This window comes from Lemur catta, chromosome 4 (assembly GCF_020740605.2).
Source record: "Lemur catta isolate mLemCat1 chromosome 4, mLemCat1.pri, whole genome shotgun sequence".
NCBI lineage: Eukaryota > Metazoa > Chordata > Mammalia > Primates > Lemuridae > Lemur > Lemur catta.
Window position 1 is genome coordinate 19,655,963 of NC_059131.1, and position 9,737 is coordinate 19,665,699.

Below are 9,737 nucleotides of genomic sequence, written 5' to 3' on the forward strand. Positions count from 1 at the left end.
CAAGGGCAGCAAGGCGAGGAGTCTTGGCAGCACTGGGTAGATGGTCCCAGGCTTCAGGGGCCGGCCCCGCATTCCCCCTGAAGGCAAAGGCGTGTCTGAGTCTCCTAAGTGGAACTGTAGAATCGTCCAGAGCAGCAAGCCCTCTTCTCCCTCCGGGGCCCAGTGGCCCCAGCCCTCTCCCACTCCTAGATCTCTGTGAGAAGCCTGACTGTCACGGACACCTGAGGGCTCAGAGGGCAGGGTCCCCTCTCCCAGCAGACTGCAGAGTCCCCGAGGGCCCTCCCCCAGCCCCTCCTGTTCCTCTGCCCCACAATCCCACACCCCCACCGGTGAGCAGGTGCTGGCTGGGCCCTAGCTGGCAAGTGGCCTCCAAAAGAACTGCCACCATCCCAGCTTTGTCAACGGCCAGCCCCAGGAGTGACTATCAATCACCTCTTGGTAGAGTCTGGTTTCCTATTTCCCCGCATAGTGCTCCAGTCCAGTTTGGGAGTGTGAGAGTGGACGCCTTCCCTCTCCGGGGCTCTGCCTCTCCAGCCTGGCCCTGGGAGGGGTGCCCCAACATGGTAAGGGGGTCAGTTGCTGAGCAGTGAGACAGAGGACCAGGGCCCACTCCAGGGTTATGAGTAACCTACAGGAGACACTGGCAAGAGGGAGGAGCTGACGCTGAGGTGACAGTGGGGAGAGAAGCAGGAACCAGGAAGCAGGGCCCGCAGTTAAGTACACTGAGGAGTTACCTTGGGGCAAAGACGACTACATTTTTTTAACCTTGGAAAAACTACAGGAAAGTATGATCCAGGAATTGGAACAGAAACAATCCTCCACATTAAGGATCAGGAGAGAGGAAAAACTCATTGAGTAAATCAGGCCGGCTTCCATAACTTGACAGTTTTATCAAGGCTTTGGTGGCTCAGAATCTCTGTGTCGAGTCCAAGTTGGATGAAAATAGATTCTATGTCCCACGTCCCAGGAAACACAGCTAACTGCATTATGGCTGGTTGGGCCCCTGGAGCTCCGGGGCCCTTGTGACAAAACAGGTACACTCTCTCTAAAGATTTTGAATGGGGCGTGGTAAGGGAGCCAGCGTGATTGGTGCACGCACAACAGGTAAGCATAAAACTGTCCAGATCTTGATGCTCTGAGAAATGCAGTTATGTAAATCAGAAGTTGAAGCAAAACTCAGCTATAAGCCCTGAAGTGTAGGTATAAGCCAGGCCTGCTGGGAAGGGCTACATCTCATCACAAGGAGCCACTGGCCCTGACACTAGGAGGGCAGCCAGATGTGGGGTGTGCCAGTCAGCAAAGCTGCTCTTCCTTTACACACCAAGACTGACTTTAACGTGTCTTGCAGACACAGCTGTGACACTCCTCCAATGGGCCAGGGCAGTGAGATTCCCTTTGGCCAGTGTCACCAGGTGCCCATCAGCAACAACGTGCCACCATCGTTATGTTCCTGGGCTTAAGGGCAGACCAGGAGAGACCTATTTTGCTTTTGGAAGCTCATCACAAAAATATGCCATTGACTCAAACATACAAGCCCCTCAACTTTACTATAAAATGAATATTTGCTTGTGCCTTTGAAAGATGAAGCCTTACATGGGGGGGAAATGGTGTTACTGAAAAATTATGGACCCCCTAAGATGTATTTTGGTGACTATAAGAGAAATTAACAGAATTTCATGGGGTTCCTGTTATGTATGAGCCCCTGCTATGATGAGGAGCTGGGGAAGAGACTGGGTAGCTCTCTTTGAAAGGCATTGTCACCCAGGCTTTGAAGGATTCCCATGGAAACAAGTCCAACAAACTTGAGCTTACAGAAAACAATTATAAAAATCAGAAGGAAACACGCCACCATAAACAAGCAATAACAGGAACACTGAATTAAAGAATCACACAAGTACTGCACATATTGTAATTTTTAGGTATAGAATATACATTAAAGATATTTAATATGCTTAAAGAAATAAAGAGGATTTTGAAAACCCAATGCAGGAATAAGAGGCTATCAAAAATGACAGGCAGAATTGGGGAAAAAATAGAATTTTCAGAAATTAAAAATATAAAATTTTAATTAGAAACTACCAGAAATAGATGTAGCAAATCGGAAGATAGATCTGAAGAAATTACCCAGAATTCAGAACAGAGAGAAAAAGATAGAAAATATAAATAGAAGAATGTAATATAGGAGAATACCTTCATGACCTTGGGATAAGGAAATATTTCTTAGAGAAGACACAAAAAACACTAACCCTAAGGAGTGACAAAATTTTTTTTAAGGCTAGTCAAGTAGAGCAGTGGGAGTGGAGAAGTAACAAAGGAATTTGTAACTGGTTGTGATCAGTTAGTTGTAAACACCACCACACTCGGACCATCTGAGAGTGATAAAGTGTACTGCATACAATTAGGGGCATCTGTTCATCACAAGATACCACTGAGTGAAAAAAAAACACATTAACAGACGGAGAGAAGATATTATTTGAAATACATATAATCAAAAGGGCTATCAAGACTATATTAAAAACCCCCACAGAGCAATAATAATCCTGTAGCAAATGGGCTAGAAACGTACTCAGGCACCTGTCTAAAAAGGACGTCCCAACAGCCAAAGATTCTCAGCTTCATCAGGAATTAGAAAAATGCAGATTAAAATCTCGAGATACTATAGCACATTCACCAGAATGGTTAATATCTGTATCAATTAAATCCACTAAGTACACTGTTACATTTATGCCCCCAAAAATGAGTGCACAAGTCATCAAAAGCTATGTGCAAGAATGCGCATAGCAGCATTATTTGTAATACCCCCAAACTGGAACCCGGTATGCATTCCCATGGTTGCTGGGGCTGGGATTCTGCAAGTCACTTTCTGCCTTGTCAGCTCCACCAACTGAGGGTGCTAGAGGAAGCCTGAAAAACAGGAGGAGGGAAAGAGGACTTGCTTCTTACTCCCTGTGCCTGAGTGTCATGGTGGCAACAGCTCTTTAACCCGGCAGCTTCACTTGTCTCAAGTTTCCAGCTTTTTCCCACTCTCAGGACCAGCCTTTATGGTGCCTCTCAAAGACACCAGCAGTAGTTGCACAGCGCTCCTTCCCCTGAAGTCTGAGTTCCCCCCTCCGCAGGACTCCTGCTCCAAGCTCCTAGGTTCCAATAACTCCCACCTTTTCCTTGTGTTAACCTGCATCCCTCTGGGGACTGTAACTGCTCCCTTCACTTGCCACCTCTGTGTTCCATGGCATTTCCCTCTCGCCTTTGCAGTCCTTATAATAAATTCTCTCTGTTTAAAATAACTGGGGCTCACCTTTTTTGCCCAAACCAATGTATGATTCCCATGTATTGATTTATGACTTTACCTGTAACCCCCATCTCCCTGAAATGTATAAAACCAAGCTGTAACCCAGCCACACCAAGTCCACTTGCTCAAGGCCTCTTGGGCGTGGCTCCGGGTCATGATCCTCAAATCTGGCTCAGAATAAATCTCTTTAAAATAAAATAAATAAATAAAATAAAATAACTGGTGTGGTTTTATGTTTCAAATTGGACCTTGGCTGATACAACAGCCCAGGTAAGGTTCTTTTGGCATCTGACCTGCCTCCAGACCAGAACTACACTGACTATTCCTCCCCTTTTAAATGGGGAAACTGAGGGCTACAATAAAGTTTGCAGATCCTGCAGCCTTGCTTGGTTGAAAGTCTGTGGCATCTTGACATGGTTACAGAAGCAAACCAGAGCCAATGACCCTGAGTGTCTTGGGCATGACTGCCTGCCCTGAGGACAGCTAGAGTCAGGCCAATCTTTATGAACCCTACTTGGTTGGGCTTCTTTTTTCCTCTCTCCTGTGAATGTGTTTGGATTCAATGGCATCTTTCCTAAAGTCTTCATGACTCTCCTAAGCTGCAGTGGCAACTGAACTTGAGAACATACAACTCCAGGCCGGGCGCGGTGGCTCACGCCTGTAATCCTAGCACTCTGGGAGGCCGAGGCGGGCGGATTGTTTGAGCTCAGGAGTTCAAGACACTGTCTCTATTAAAAATAGAAAAGAAATTATATGGACAGCTAAAAACATATATATATATAGAAAAAATTAGCCGGGCATGGTGGTACATGCCTGTAGTCCCAGCTACTCGGGAGGCTAAGGCAGGAGGATTGCTCGAGCCCAGCAGTTTGAGGTTGCTGTGAGCCAGGCTGACGCCACAGCACTCTAGTCCAGGCAACACAGTGAGACTCTGTCTCAAAAAAAAAAGAAAAAAGAAAAAAAAGAAAACTCCAGAGGCACCTTGCTGTTACTTTGGTCATGATTGCACATGTGTGTGTTTAATAACATCATTGCAAAGCCTGATTCTTTAACCAGATTGTAAACATGTGTGCAAACGTTGCCCAGAAAACTAACAGGAAAGTTGTGCAATTTGCAAGCTAAGCCCTTGATGGACCATGATCTTTCAGCATCCTTCCTCTAGCAGGCTGGTAGCAAACATTATGAATTATTATAAACCCAGTACATCCTCCCCCACCCAAAGAAAATCCCTCATAGTATATAATTTTCCTAACCCAGTTAAGTACACACCTCCATAGTGCCCAGCATTTAAATCTGTGTCTAAATAAAGCAGACGAACACAAGCTGCTTATTTTAAAATCTATTTTTATTTACACTTAGAACCAAAATATTCTCTTAAGATTTCCCTAATGTATAAATACTAGATTGTGCCAATCTTTTGGTTCTGCCCAGAGGCAGGAGATTGGGCAGAAATGGAGAGAAATTTCCTCCGCCTGCCTTCAGATGACATATTTTATCACCCCTGTTGTATTTTGTGAGCCTGTTTTCCAACTTTCAAGAAAAAGTGGGACCTGCTCAGTTCCAGTAAGGGCTTCAAAAACGCCATTCAGCCTGCAGCTTGGCCATGCCCATCCTGGGGCACAGTAGCCCCTGTTAGCCAGAGCAGCTCCCTACTCAATGCCTAATCTTTGTGTTATCAAATGTATTCAGCAGGCACTCATGTTACCCCTGTGGCAGTGGTACACTCTGTCACCTCCAGATCTAGACCAGATGTCTCCTGGGGGCCCGGTTGCGTAGCCTGGCTATCATATGCTTCTCAGGAAAAACTAGTGTTATTAGTTCCCTTTCTTGCTTCCTTTAAGAATCTGCATGGGCTTCTCTGGAGTGCCACCGAACAATGCTTCATCTTTCTAAAACCTCTTAGATCCCAAAGGGGAATTAAATTTCCTGTGAGTGCTAGTGTGTGGCTGAGGACCTGTTCTCCCCTACAGGGCTAGGTGTGGTCTGCTAGGTGCCAAATATCACTTGTCTGTGGGCTCCTTTAAAGACTAGTCAAGGAGCTGAACACAGTGGCTCACATCTGTAATCTTGGCTAAGGTGAGAGGATTGCGTGAGGCCAGGAGTTCGAGACACTGTCTTTAGGAGAATTTTTTTTTTTTTTGTGGAAACAGAGTCTCGCTCTGTTGCCCAGGCTAGAGTCCCATGGCGTCAGCCTAGTTCACAGCAACCTCAAACTCCTGGGCTCAAGCGATACTCCTGCCTCAGCCTCCCGAGTAGCTGGGACTACAGGCATGTGCCACCATGCCCGGCTAATTTTTTCTACATATTTTTAGTTGTCCAGATAACTTGTTTCTATTTGTTAGTAGAGACCGGGTCTCGCTCTTGCTCAGGCTGGTCTCGAACTCTTGACCTCGAGCGATCCTCCCGCCTGGGCCTCCCAGCATGCTAGGATTACAGGCGTGAGCCACCGCGGCGGGCCTATAGGATGTTTAGATGGAAGTTTGGGGAGGGTGAATTCTTTAAGCCTTGCAGGGCCCAGGAGTTCGAGGCTGCAGTGAGCTATAATCATGCCACTGCATTTCAACATGGGCAACAAAACCAAGATCCTGTCTCAAAAACAAACAAACAAACAAACAACAACAACAAAAAAAAAAACCCAGAAAAGCCCCTCACAGTAACAACAGTCAAAAGTGCAGGGATGGGAAGGTGCTGGCCTGCATCACTCTTCATCCCCTACTCTTCCCTATGCCTTCACAGGAGCCACCAAACGACCAAAGAGAGCATTCTAGCAGTGCGTTGGGCCACACCTTCTCTCAGGGTGCACAGGGCTGAGACCGTGTGGGACTTTGTTCTTTACGGCCGTGAGCATGGCCACAGGGATCATGGTGGAGACAAGTCTCTCTCTCCTGGAAGTCTGGGACAAAGACTGTAAACTTGAGCTTCCCTGAGGGAACTCATCTGATCCCAGTGGATCCCCTTGGAGAGGGACTGGGGCCTGCCCCGCCACTTGCTGGGTCTCAGAGGGCTCCACCATGCTGCTGCACAGACATGAAGAGGGGCTGCTCTGGCAGACTCACGTGCTGCTACATGCATGGTCCCATGGTTGGGCAGCTTTCTAGCAGTAGCTCACTAGGATGAAACAGCAAGACCCCATCTCTACAAAAAATAAAAATTAGCTGGGCATGGTGGTGTGCACCTGTAGTAAGCCCCAGCTACTCGGGAGGCTGAGGCAGGAGGATCACTTAAGCCTGGGAATTTGAGGTTGCTGGGAGCTATGATTGTGTCCCTGCACTCCAGCCCAGGTGACAGGGCAAGACTCTGTCTCTAAAAAAAAAAAAAAAAAAAAAAAAAACCCCAACAACAAAAACAAAAGAAACCCTTCTGGCAAGGTCATAGGTAGCCTCCCTTTTGTCAAATCTGTATTGAGGCCAGGCGTGGTAGCTGACACCTGTAATCCTAGCACTCTGGGAGGCTGAGGAGGGAGGGTAGCTTGAGGTCAAGAGTTCAAGACCAGTCTGATCAAGAGCAAGACCCCGTCTCTACTAAAAATAGAAAAATTAGTCGGGTGCAGTGGGACACACCGGTAGTCCCAGCTACTCACAAGGCTGAGGCCGGAGCATCACTTGAGCCCAAGAGTTTGAGGTTGCTGTGAGCTATTGAAACCGCCCTTCACACAAGTCAATAATGTGGTGCAGGGCAAGAACTGTGGTAAGGGCCTAGCTAAAAATAATGATAATAACTAGTCACTGCCCCCCTGTTTGCTTCTCTATAATTGCCACTCCAGAGCCGTGCAGCTGGTGTCCATAAAGATTCTTAACTTTCTCCCCATAGCTGGTGTCCATAAAGATTCTTAACTTTCTCCGTAGATAACATCACCTTTTTGAAACCTAAAGGTAGTTTTCAGGATAGCTCCCAGGCCCCACATTCCAGTGGATTAGTTGACCCACCCAGTAGACCAGCAGCCCATACCAAGAAACCAACTCAACTGGAATTGTGACCCCAGGGCCTGAGGTTACACAAGAAGATGATTTCTACACCCCTGCCAAACTATCCTTAAAAATCTTGTCTTCCAAATTCTTGGGGAGGTGGATTTGAGAAATTTCTCCTGTCTCCCCACTTAGTGCTATGTGGAATAAACTCTTTCTCTGCCATAAAACCTGCGGACTCAGAGTATTGGCTTCCTCTTGGGCAGCAGGCATATGAACCCGGTTGGGCAGCAGCACTATGATGACACCACTACCACTCTAGCTGGGGTGACAGAGTAAGACCCTGTCTCAAAAAAAAAATCTGATATTGACTACTGTGGTCTCATTTTACTGTTATTTGTTTTCATTTTTGGCATCATTTAACTCTTGACAACTCCATCTTTCTTGGAAAACTTTTCTTCTCTAGGTTCATTAACCAATATTTCTTCTCAGTCTTCTTCCTGTTCCTTCCTCCTCTGTTCTAATTCTAAATGTGAAAACAGCACAGAGAAAATTAGCAAGGCAAAAAAGGCAAATGACAAACTGGACAGTATTTGCAGCTCAGATAATGGACATAGGAATAAACTCTCTAATATAAGAGACTCTAGAAATCAATAAGTAAAAGACCAATAACCCAACAGAAAAATGGAGAAAGAATATAAACAGACAGATCTCAGAAAAGGAATACAAATGGCCACATCAATACAAACAGATAGGCAGCTCATTAATAATAAAGAGAAATATAGATTTAAACTACACTGAAATAAATACCATTTTCAACTGGCATACTGATAAAAATCCAAGTTTGACAATACACCCTATGGGAAAACTAGTCCCATATATTGCTGTGAGATTAATATGAAAAATATCTCTGAGATAGATTGTAAATGGATAAGAAGAAAATGTACAAAACTGTATGTATTGTGCTACCAGGATATGTATTGTTTCTGTTTTTACTTGCAGAAGGATACACATGTACACACAACAATGAAATGCAATTACTTATTGGAGTGGAAACTGGAGTGGATGAGGGATAAGGTGAGAGTTAGTCTTTTTCTTTTTCTTTTGAGATGGGGTCTGACTATGTTGCCTAGGCTGGTCTCAAACTTCTGTCCTCAAGCAGTCCTCCTACCTCAGCCTCTTAAGTAGCTGCAACTACAAGTAGGTACCACTGACAGAGTAAATCTTTCAATTGTATGCCTTTTTAGGTTATTTAGCTTGTGAACTATATGAATGTATTAATTATTTTTTAAAATGAGAAACAAAGAACTATGGTCCAAATAGTTTCCTGGTGAAATTTTTCTGTGCAGTGGTTTAAAGAACACAAACAAATGTGTTTCATCTTCAGTAGGCGTTAGGGCATTGTTATAAGCAGGATATCCAGCCCAGGATCCTGAGCTGGGTGAGTCCTGCATCATTCAGAGATGATCATGATGGCCTGGAAGGACACTTATGATGACAGGGAACAGCATCACCAGGCATCCGTTCATCTATTTTTTTTAAGTCAATAAATTTTTATTCAAGGAATGTCACATGTGATTCCGTCCACTGTCCCTCAAGGGCAGCCTTAGTTCCTCACAGGCTGGAGTCTTTGAAGATTTATCTTCAAGATAGCCCATTTTAATAGAACAGATCCTCAATCCATAGTTGTCCTGTCAGCCCAGAAGTTACTTGCCACAATTCTTTTTCTTTTCTTTTGGCTTCTTTTATCTCCACTTGAACATGGACATACTGATGAAAACTTAAATTCTGCACCAAGAATCTTTGGGATCTAATTTCTTTAAGCAAGTTACTTGAGGGTCATTTTTAGAGAAGATGGATATGCCTGGTTCTCAAATTGACAACCTCTTGGAAAAACGGGTGAGTTCAAATCATTAGTTCCTAAAGCCATCATACTCAAGAATAGTACAGACCAGTGGGATATGCCAATACCTAAGGGAAAGACAAATTATTAGGTCTTTTATACTTTTAGCAACTGTCTTATAGTTCCTGGGAATGCAGATCTAACTAACAGTCCTGTGAGAATAAAGCAAAACCACAGTGTTACTCTATGAGGTGTTTCCCACGATATGTGGCTACGGAAAAAGCCCCATGGGGTACACCTCAACCTCTATTGATCTATTTGAATATTTTACACTGGATCCATGACTTGGCTACGTACCGACTCAAATTTTTATCAAAACATCAGCTAGCACTGTTAATCACTACCTTCATCAGAAGCATTGACATCAATTGGATGATTTTAGCTGCTAGGCAGAAAACAACCCAAACCAAATGGCTTACAATAACAACAGCCATTATCACACATAAGAAGATGTTTAGAGGTCAGGTGGTCCAAGGCTGGCTCAGTGCCTTGATAAGGCCATCACAGATCCAGATCCACCAATGAGTCCATCTTTCTGCCCTGCTATCCTCAGCACATTGATGATGGTTTCACTTGGGGTTTCAAGATGGCTGTGGCAATTCCAGACAATACATGAAGACATCACTTCATCCAGCAAAGG

At 44.9% G+C, this 9,737-nt stretch overlaps 1 non-coding gene across 1 annotated transcript; it reads right to left on the reverse strand.

Annotated features, from left to right (window-relative positions):
• Window positions 1–9,206: 9,206 nt before the first annotated feature.
• On the reverse strand, window positions 9,207–9,341 carry LOC123637633. The gene has a single exon (XR_006734988.1). It is a non-coding gene; the product is annotated as a small nucleolar RNA SNORA18 (small nucleolar RNA).
• Window positions 9,342–9,737: the final 396 nt, after the last annotated feature.